The following is a 9,154-nucleotide window of genomic DNA, read 5'->3' as shown; positions in this document are numbered from 1 at the left end:
AAAAGTGGTAATTTTGTCCGATAAGGTCAAGTCACAAAAGCTAACCTGATATTAAGTTACAGCTTTATCCATTACTGATTACCTGCTTGAGAGCTCCTATCTCAATAATGAAAAGCTTATAAGGCGCTTGTCGATTTTTCAGGATTGGAAATATTTCGTGACTACCATACTTAACATCAAGGCAGCTATAAAACAGAGAGTCACCTGGACAGTTCAGGGAAGCCACTGTGGGGGGAGAGATCATATCGCACATGGATGTGGACGTCTTGGACACGTGCCCCTGATACACTATTAAGATTCTCTCTTGGGCTGAACACCCCTTCTCTTTACACTGTTCTAGCCTTAAGCTCTGTACTTCCCGCGTTAACTGGTGTGGCCAGGCAGACCCTCCAAGGCCATCCTGCAAGGGGATATTGTGAACAGACAGCAGTCCCTCAGAACAGGGTACCTGACCGAAATTGTCTCTTTCCTGAGTGAGTGACTGTGGGAAGATAATCTGGGCACTGTGCCCTCTGTAGGTGATGCCCTTGGGACAAAGCTGTGAGAGTTAAAGGCCCATAGGTAAGTGCTGCTGGATGCCGTCATTAAGTCCACTTTCGTGTCACATAGTCTATCCCCTGCCTCAGGGGGCAAAGATATTCCAAACAAATCCAGTTCCCCCTCCGTAGGGGTCTGCTCAAAGAGGAGTGGCTCTTGCCCCAGAGGATCAGCCTCTTCCCAGAACCTGGGAAGCCAAAGACCATTTGGCTGAGCCTCTGGAGGCTGCAATTGGGCCTCTTGTCTTTTTCCTTTCTTTCAGCTTCTCAAGTCACACCCCCATGGAAATAACTGTTTTTTTGTTTTGTTTTGTTTTGATTTTTGTATCCCTCTTTTCTGCTGCAGGAGTAGAGGACCAAACTTTTGTCTAGAGGTGACTTAGGAAGGCCTAGACGTCAGCCTGGGCTTTAGTTCACCTCAGCTGAAGGCCGGCGAGGTGCACTTACGCTTTCTCTGGGGTCCTAGGGGCGGACTTCAGGAAGGGCCCAGTGTTCACTAAGACAAAAGACGTGACCAGCTCTGGTGGGAAGGAATTGAATTTGGCAAACTAGACCCCAGGTTCCTTTCTAGCTCTCTCGGAGACTCGGGCGGAGGTGGGGTGGGGAGCAGAGTTCTCCTGGTGCGTGCCAGCAAGCAGGGGGGGCTCACCAAACCTTTAAGATCTATGACAAGAGAGTTAAACACGTATTTGTTCATTTAAAAAAAAGAAGAAGAAAAGAAAAGAAACAAGATGAGTAGTGAAGGCAGACAACAGGGCACGTCTTTCCTGCGTGAAGCCTGCAACGCCCTCCTCTGCCCCCCATGGCCCCCAGGCTTAGCAGGGGCCAGAACGGTGGCCCTTCGGTCCCCGGCTGCGCCCGCCCCGCCCGCGCCCTGCCCCACACCCGGCGCTGCGGGTCCCGCTGAGCCCGGCTCCCCGCGGACGCGCGGCCGGAAGGCGTCTCACTGCACCGTCTCGGCTCACCCCGGCCGTGCGTCCCCTGAACCCCCTCCAGGAGAGCGCGAGCCACTTTTCTCCGGTTACTTCGGGGACCCCAGACCCCCTCCCCCACCTCCGCCGCCCACCCGCCAGCCGCGGGGCCGGGTCAGGGTCAAGTCCCAGAAGCGCACGCATGGCCAGGGCGCGGGGCTGCTGTCCGCCCCCTCCCCGCACTTTCCCAGCCGGGACGCGCGGCCCAGGAGAAGGCGCACGCCGCCCACTGCTCGCAGCGGCAGAGCAAACGGTCCTCGAGCCGCGTGTCCACTCCTCGACACTCGCTCCCCGACATGGAACCGATAAACGAATCCGCAGGTGAGGGGGTCCCCCCGCCCCCAGTCACCCGGGCGCCAGGTTCCGAGTGCGCGCGCGCCGGCTCGGTTCCCCCCACTCCTGGAGGTCCCCGCCGCCGCGCGCCTCCCGGACGGCCCTCCAGCAGCTCTGCAGCCCCTCGGCCTCACCGTCGCTGCTCCCGCCCCGGCCTCGGCCCCTCTCCCAGCCCCAGCCCCCGAGATGTCCTTCCAGACCTTTACCGGTTCCGTCTGAGAAACCCGATGGCGAATCTCTCTACGTCCTCCGTTGCTCGCGGGGGGCCCAGACGCCTGAGGAGAAGGACGTCGGGGTGGGGGTCGGAGCCCGAGCCTCCCCACTGTTCACACCCTTGCGCGGGGGGTCCCTGGAGGCCGGTTTCCGGAGACCCGCGCTCGGGAGCGAAGGCCCGGGCCTGGTCCCTCCGCCCTGCGTCGCGCCGGGACGGAGCAGGGACGGGAGGGCCACGGCGGGGTGGGGGAGCAGCCCCGGGCGGCGCACGGCCGAGTCCGGACGGCTCTGCACCCTGGACACCCGCTGCTCCTGCACCGGCCCGCCTCGCTCAAGCGTTGGTTCCAAGAGCCTCGGGGGCGCCCAATCTTTGTTCCGGGCCGAACCGCACTCCGGGAGGGTCGCCTGGCCTGAGGTTCCGTGCGGGAAGGCAGGGACCGGTCGTCTCTGATCCAAGCACACAGGAGCCCGAGGTTCTCAGAACGCTTCCCTGAGCGAGCGGCTTGAACCTGGGCCTAGACGGCCCTGCGGCCCTCCCTGTCGGTTCCCAACGCCCTTCCCCACAGCGAGAGGCTGTATCTGCATGGCGGGACCCCTTTTGGCCAACCAGCTCCCTGATGACCTGCCGGGAGACCTGTGGGCTCCCTCCGTTCAGTTGGTAGTGGAGGCGCAGCTGTACTGTGTGGGGGTCAGGACTTGACCGTGAGGGGCCTTCAGGCCATGCTCTGGCCAGGACCCTCTGTTTCCGGCCTTGCTCGCAGCCTCGACAGAACAGCTGTGGCTGAGGAAGGGCGAGGAGGGATGTGCGAGGGACACGAAGCCAGGGTGCCCAAGCAGGGTGGCAGCGGCGGGTGACCCGAACTTCTCCAGGTCCTGGGCCGAGAGGTCGTCATGGGTGTCCAGCCTCCATGACTTGTTCTGACACAGCCGCAGGCCTCTGGCCTTCTCTGCTGCGTGTGGAGTCAGAAGGCAAAGCAACTTTGGCTCCTAGGAGTGGGTCTGCCGTGACCTGAATTCACTTCAATGAAATCAGTTCTTTTCTTTAAAAAGTAGCTCAAAGCTCAACTGAAACTCAACTCTACAGCTCTATCCAGGGGCCCTCCAACTAACCCCGTGACCATTTCGGTTTTAGCGTCTGATAAATCCAGCCACTGAGTCCACAGCACGACAGGCCTCTAGACACCTGAACGTTTGGTGTCCAATTCCGGACAATCACTGCTCATCAAGTATAAAGCCCCTTGTCCTGTCTGCGGCAAGTCACAGAAGGTGAAGGAGGTGCTTCCCAGTGCCTATTAAACATGCGCACAAACCATATGTGGGGTTCTAAAGATCATGTGCTTAAATACGATCTTCCCCAAACAGAGTCTAGCCTGACCCTTTTTAAAATAATATTTTATTTATTATTTACTTGACAGAGAGAGACACAGTGAGAGAGGGAGCACAGGCAGGGGGAGGGGGAGAGGGAGAAGCAGGCTTCCCGCTGAGCAGGGAGCCCAGTGCAGTGTGGGGCTGGTTCCCAAGACTCTGGGATCATGACCTGAGCCGAAGGCAAACACTTAACCAACTGAGCCACCCAGGCGCCTGACCGGTCTGCCTCTTGTAACAGGTTTTGTGCCTGGCACATTCTGCATCTAATAATGCTTAGAGAGGTCATTCTGAGCACACGTGGAGAGACACAGGTCCTTCCAGTCTTAATTCCCCATACCAAGTGTGTCCAGTGGTAAGAGTGGGGAATCAGAGACTTTTCTTGTCTGTGAAAGGGGAAAAAAGGTTGAATTAGAATTACCACTACTGCAATAGCTCTAGCATTCTGAATGTTTGGTTTGTATCCAGAGAGACAGGCCATAAGCAAATGGGCGCTCATTCAAGAAAAATGAGGGCGGGGGATAGAGAGAAAGAAGGCACAGTGTCCTCTTCTAGGACATCCCTCTTGTGCCAAATGAGACAGGAGGGAAGAGAACAGAAGAGAGACCAAGCCTAGTACCAGTGAAAAACAGCTAGGAAGCTGCTGAAACCGGGGTCCATGGGCTGTCCATTCACCAAGCCAGTCAAAGGCCATTTGTTCAGAAAGTAATTTGATCAAAGCTGATTTCTCAGACTAATTCTGAAAGCCAGTCCACACAGACTAAGTTTTTTTTCCCTCCAATAATAAGATGCTTATTTTTTTCAGTGTTAAAGGGACGCAGGATCAAATTGGAGAGGCAGCTGTTGGCAGGGAAGTCACAAAACTAAAGATATCTTCAGCAATAGCAAGCGGATGCTGTGCTTTTGTTTCCGTTTTTTTTCCAAGAAAAATGTTGGTATCATATTCTAGAGAAATACTCCTTGCATACTTTTTCCAAAACTTGGAATTTTCTGAGAAGCTCAAAAATGATCTCTGCTTAACGAAAAGCTGTTTTAAAAGGACAAAGGAAGGGGCACCTGGGTGGCTCAGTGGGTTAAGTGCCTTTGGTTCAGGTCATGATCCCGGGTCTGCTCAGTGGGGACTCTTCTTCTCCCTCTGCCCTTCCCCCAACTCCTACTCTCTCTCTCTCTCAAACAAATAAGTAAATAAATAAATAAAATCTTTTTAAAAACCCAAAGCAAATAAAGAAATAAATATAAATAAAAATTAAAAAAGCAAAGACAATGACAAAAAAAGTGCAAAAAAAAAGTATCTCATTCCTGTGAACTCTACAGGAATTATTTGTGATCAGTCATTTTTGTTTCTTCCTTTATTTCCCCCCACACACTGCAAAACTGCTAGCTCAAAATGCTGGACCATTATTTTTGTAATCACAGTATAAAAGCATTTAATAATCACAGTATATCACAGATAAAATTGAACTACCCACATGACTACCCTCTCAGCTGCCACGTAAACATATGCAAATGGGATTTAAAATGAAGCAGAACAAAAAAAAAAAGAAAGCAGAAGGACCTAACATACATAGTTTATTTTGTGTATTGTGGCTGTATATACGTAATACACAAATCATGTTGATAAAACCCATGACTTTTTCTAGCCGATGTCTTTGCCATTGGCCCATACCAGATTAGAGCAGTGACACAATTTTAAGCTCCTGAAAAAAAAAAGACTAATTCATATTCACAGGTATTTTAATTTTGTTTATTATTTATTATTTATTTATCTTTAAGATTATATTTATTTATTTGACAGAGGGAGAGAGACTGTGATCACAAGCAGGGGGAGCTGCAGAGGGAGAAGCAGGCTCCCCACTGAGCAGGGATCCTGGGATCCTGACCTGAGCTGAAGGCAGACGCTTAAACGCTGAACTGACTGAGCCACCCAGGTGCCCCTTCACAGATTTTTTTTAAAAGAAGAGTTTATGCAAGCTACACTGCTCTTTGCTCTGTCTTTGAAGCTCCTGCATGACCCTTAACTCAGGGGTTGAGGAACGTACACCGTATTATTATCAGAGTTTTTCTTGGTTGTAGATGAGGCAGTTTCTTGCTGGGACCCAGAGGGACACACAGTGGAACTCAGGGCTGTGATGAAGGCCACAAGCAAACATACCGTGATTCAGTTTTTGCTCAGCTGTTTCATTTTCCTTCTGGATAGAAATAGTCTCCAATCAATCATAGGTTCCCAAAGGCAGCCTCCTTCCGGGACACACTGCCTTGTAATCCCCCAAAGACACAATAATGTGAATCCTAAATGAGGATCCTTACCAGGGCTGGTTTCAAAAGATGGCTTGTCAATCATTGCCACTTATCACCAAAAGAGATAAGAACATCGGCATTTAAAAGCACATTGTACCTTCGTTTGTTGTGTTTTTCTTAGATTCCGCATGTAGGTGAAATCATGTGGTATCGGTCTTTCCCTGTCTGGCTTATTTCGTTTAGCTGCATAACCTCCGGATCCATCCGTGTGGTTGCGAATGGCAAGATTTCATTCTTTTTTGTGGCTAAGTAATATTCCAATGAGTATATATGCCATCTTTTCTTTTCTGAGATTTCACTTATTTATCTGTTTTGGAGAGAGAGGGAGTATGAGCAGAGAGAAGCAGAGAGAGAGGGAGAAGCAGACTCCAAGCCAAGCGTGGAGCCCGACTCAGGTTCTGTCCCATCACCCCGAGATCATGACCCGAGCTGAAACCAAGAGTTGAATGCTCAACCGACTAAGCCACCCAGGCACCCCACACCACATTTTCTTTATCCAGTCATTGATCAGGGGACACTTTTAGGTTGCTTCCACATCTTGGCTATTGTAGGTAACACTGTGGTAAATATAGGGGTGCATTTATCTTTCCAGATGGGTGTATTCATTTTATTCATTTATTTGGATAAATACCCAGAAGTGGAATCACTAGACTGTGTGGTAGTTTTATTTTTAGCTTACTATGGAACCTCCATTCTGTTTTCAGTAGTGTCCGCACCAGCTTGCGTTCCCACCAACAGTGCACGCGGATTCCCTTTCCTCCGCATCCTCGCCAACAACTGTTGTTTCTTGTCTTGATACCAGCCATTCTTACTGGCTTTAGATATGCCATTTGCAAGTATTTTCTCCCATTCAGTAGGTTGTTTTTGTTTTGTTGGTTTTTTCCTTCATAGTACAAAAGCTTTTTTATTCCTAGGTAGTCTCAATTATTCATTTTTACTCTTGTTTCCTGTGTCTGGGGAGATAGATCCAGAAAAATATTGCCAATGTTGATGTCCAAGAAATTACTTACTGCCTGTGTTTTCTTTGAAGAGTTTTATGCTTTCAAACAAAGAAACAAATAACAACAAAGAGAGAAACCGATTCATAAATACGGAGAACAAATTCATGGCTGTGAAAGAGGAGAGAGGTAGGGGTGGGCAAAATGGGTGAGGGGGTTTAAGAGAACAAATTTCCAATTATAAAATAAATAAGTTACGGGATGAAGAAAAACAGCCTAGGGAATACGGTCGATAATACTGTAATACATTTGTTGTGGTGTGCATTTCAGGATGTGTAGCATTGTTGCACCACTGAGTTGTACACCTGAAACTAATTGGATATTGTTTGTCAACTATACATCAATGACGAATTTTTAATGAAAGGAAAAGCATCAGAGAAGAAATAATTGAAGCTTAAAAAGCTTTTTAAAGTACACTGTAATGCTGGGAGATGTGTCGCCTGTGATTTCCTCTGTCAAGGGCACGGAGGACTCTGGAGAGCGTGAGTGTGAATGTGTGTGTGTTCTCATCGTTTGCTTCACCATAGTTCTTAATTACAGTAATCATTTTCACAAATGGGCTTTGTTCTCTACTCTGGCTCCTTGGCTTCTGGCAGGCGGCACCAGGCAAACACCTGTTGTCTGGTTCTATAGAGAAGCACCTGTCAGTGGAGCCTCTAAGTACTAACACAGGAGCTGTCTTCTGGAGTCGGGGAGCCTTCGCAACGGTGGGCAGAAAGAAGGAAGGAGCACCTGCTCAGGGCCCAAGAGGACGGAATGGTCGCTCATTGACTTGTGGCAGGAGATGTCGATGAATCCCGTCCCCTCGCTCTCCCTGCTCCCAAGAAATGCAGCCCGTGGCCCCGACATCTATTAATGTGTAAATGAACGTGACCAGATTCAAGGAGAACTCCTTTTTAAGAGGAAGTGTGGTTTAACAGAGATGAAGGCTGTGAGGCATCAAACTCGAAATGGCTTCCACGGATGCGTGTGTGGGTGATAAGAACGGCCGAAGGGAAGCAAGAGGAAAAGAGAGACGATAGAAGAAGTGGGACAAAGAAGATTTTTTCCCACATGATAATCTCCTTCAGAAAATCACCATTTTGAGGGGCACCTGAGTGGCTCAGCTGGATAAGCGTCTGACCTTTGATTTGGCTCAGGTCGTGATCTCAGGGTCAGGAGATCATGTGTTGGGCTCCCTGCTCAGCGCAGAGCCTGCCTAAGATTCTCTCTTTCTTCCTCTGCCCCCACCCCTGCTCTCTCTCTCCATCTCTCTCTCTCTCAAATAAATAAACAACATCTTAAAAAAAAACAAAGAAAGAAAGAAAGAAAATCACGATCTGGAGTACATTGGGGGTTTGAACCTGTACAGACGGGTGTGTCTTGTCTAACAGACATCACTGGAAAAAGCCAGTGTCCGCTCCTGAAGTAATTAATTCTTCTTTGACAGTTTAGATATTTGAATATGGCTTATACCCATACATGGAGAAGGAAGAGAAAACAAGTGGTGAAAAAGTCTGGGAAGAGGAGAGAAAAATCCTACATTTTTCAAAGGTAGATTTTTAGCCCCAGTATTTATGTTTTAAGTTCTTTACCTTCTGATTCCCCATGTCCAAGATGTACAGAAATCCATAGCAGCTCAGAGAGATGTCTTGACCCTGACTCATCCGTGGCAGATAACCCACAGAGCTGGGCATGCTAAGCGTGGACAAGGAGCCTCTCCCTGTCCACGTCTTTCCGGCCGGGACTGGTCTCCGGGATACTCTGCGGAGGAGCTGGCAGCTGGAATGCCTTCTCCAGATGGAGTTCGCTTCTCTCTTCTACCCCATTATCGCTCACAAAACCACTCTTCTTCCCTTACATTATGATTTTTCCTAGACTTCGGAACTGTCTCGGCATGAGAGAAATCATGTCAAAGAGAAAAACAGAGGACAGGATGGAAACCACGGTCGGCAGGAAGCGGGGCAGGTGGGAGGCGTCCTTAAGAGGACTTTCAATCTTGGATTCATTCTAGATTTTTCTTTATCCTACACCCACTAGACAGGACCCACTAGCAGGATCTCTGTGGGCATCATCTTCCGAATGTGTACAGAATCCCAACATCTCTTGGGACCGCCACTGCCACACCCCACCCAGGTTTCAGCCGTCATCACCTCTCGTCTGGGTGGCCGGTGTCCCTGCTTTTGGTCTCACGTCCCTACACATCATTTCCAGTGCTCATTGGAATCCTCCTAAAGAGAAAGTCAGTGTCTGACATTCTTCTTACGACTACCAATCACTTCTCCTTTCTCACTTAAAATAAAACGCAAACCCTCCCCATGGGCTCCGAGCTCCTACCCGATCTCCAGGCTCACTCTTTTGGGACCCTCCTGGCTGCTTTGCGGTTCTGCCAGCGCAGCAGCCCCTCAGTCAGCCTAGGACACTCACAAAGATTACTCCCTCCCTCGGGCTGGGTTCCCCA

This window comes from Mustela erminea, chromosome 2 (genome assembly GCF_009829155.1).
Source record: "Mustela erminea isolate mMusErm1 chromosome 2, mMusErm1.Pri, whole genome shotgun sequence".
In the NCBI taxonomy this organism is placed as follows: domain Eukaryota; kingdom Metazoa; phylum Chordata; class Mammalia; order Carnivora; family Mustelidae; genus Mustela; species Mustela erminea.
The sequence above is the reverse complement of the archived record's forward strand: the minus strand, read 5'-3'. Positions refer to the sequence as shown.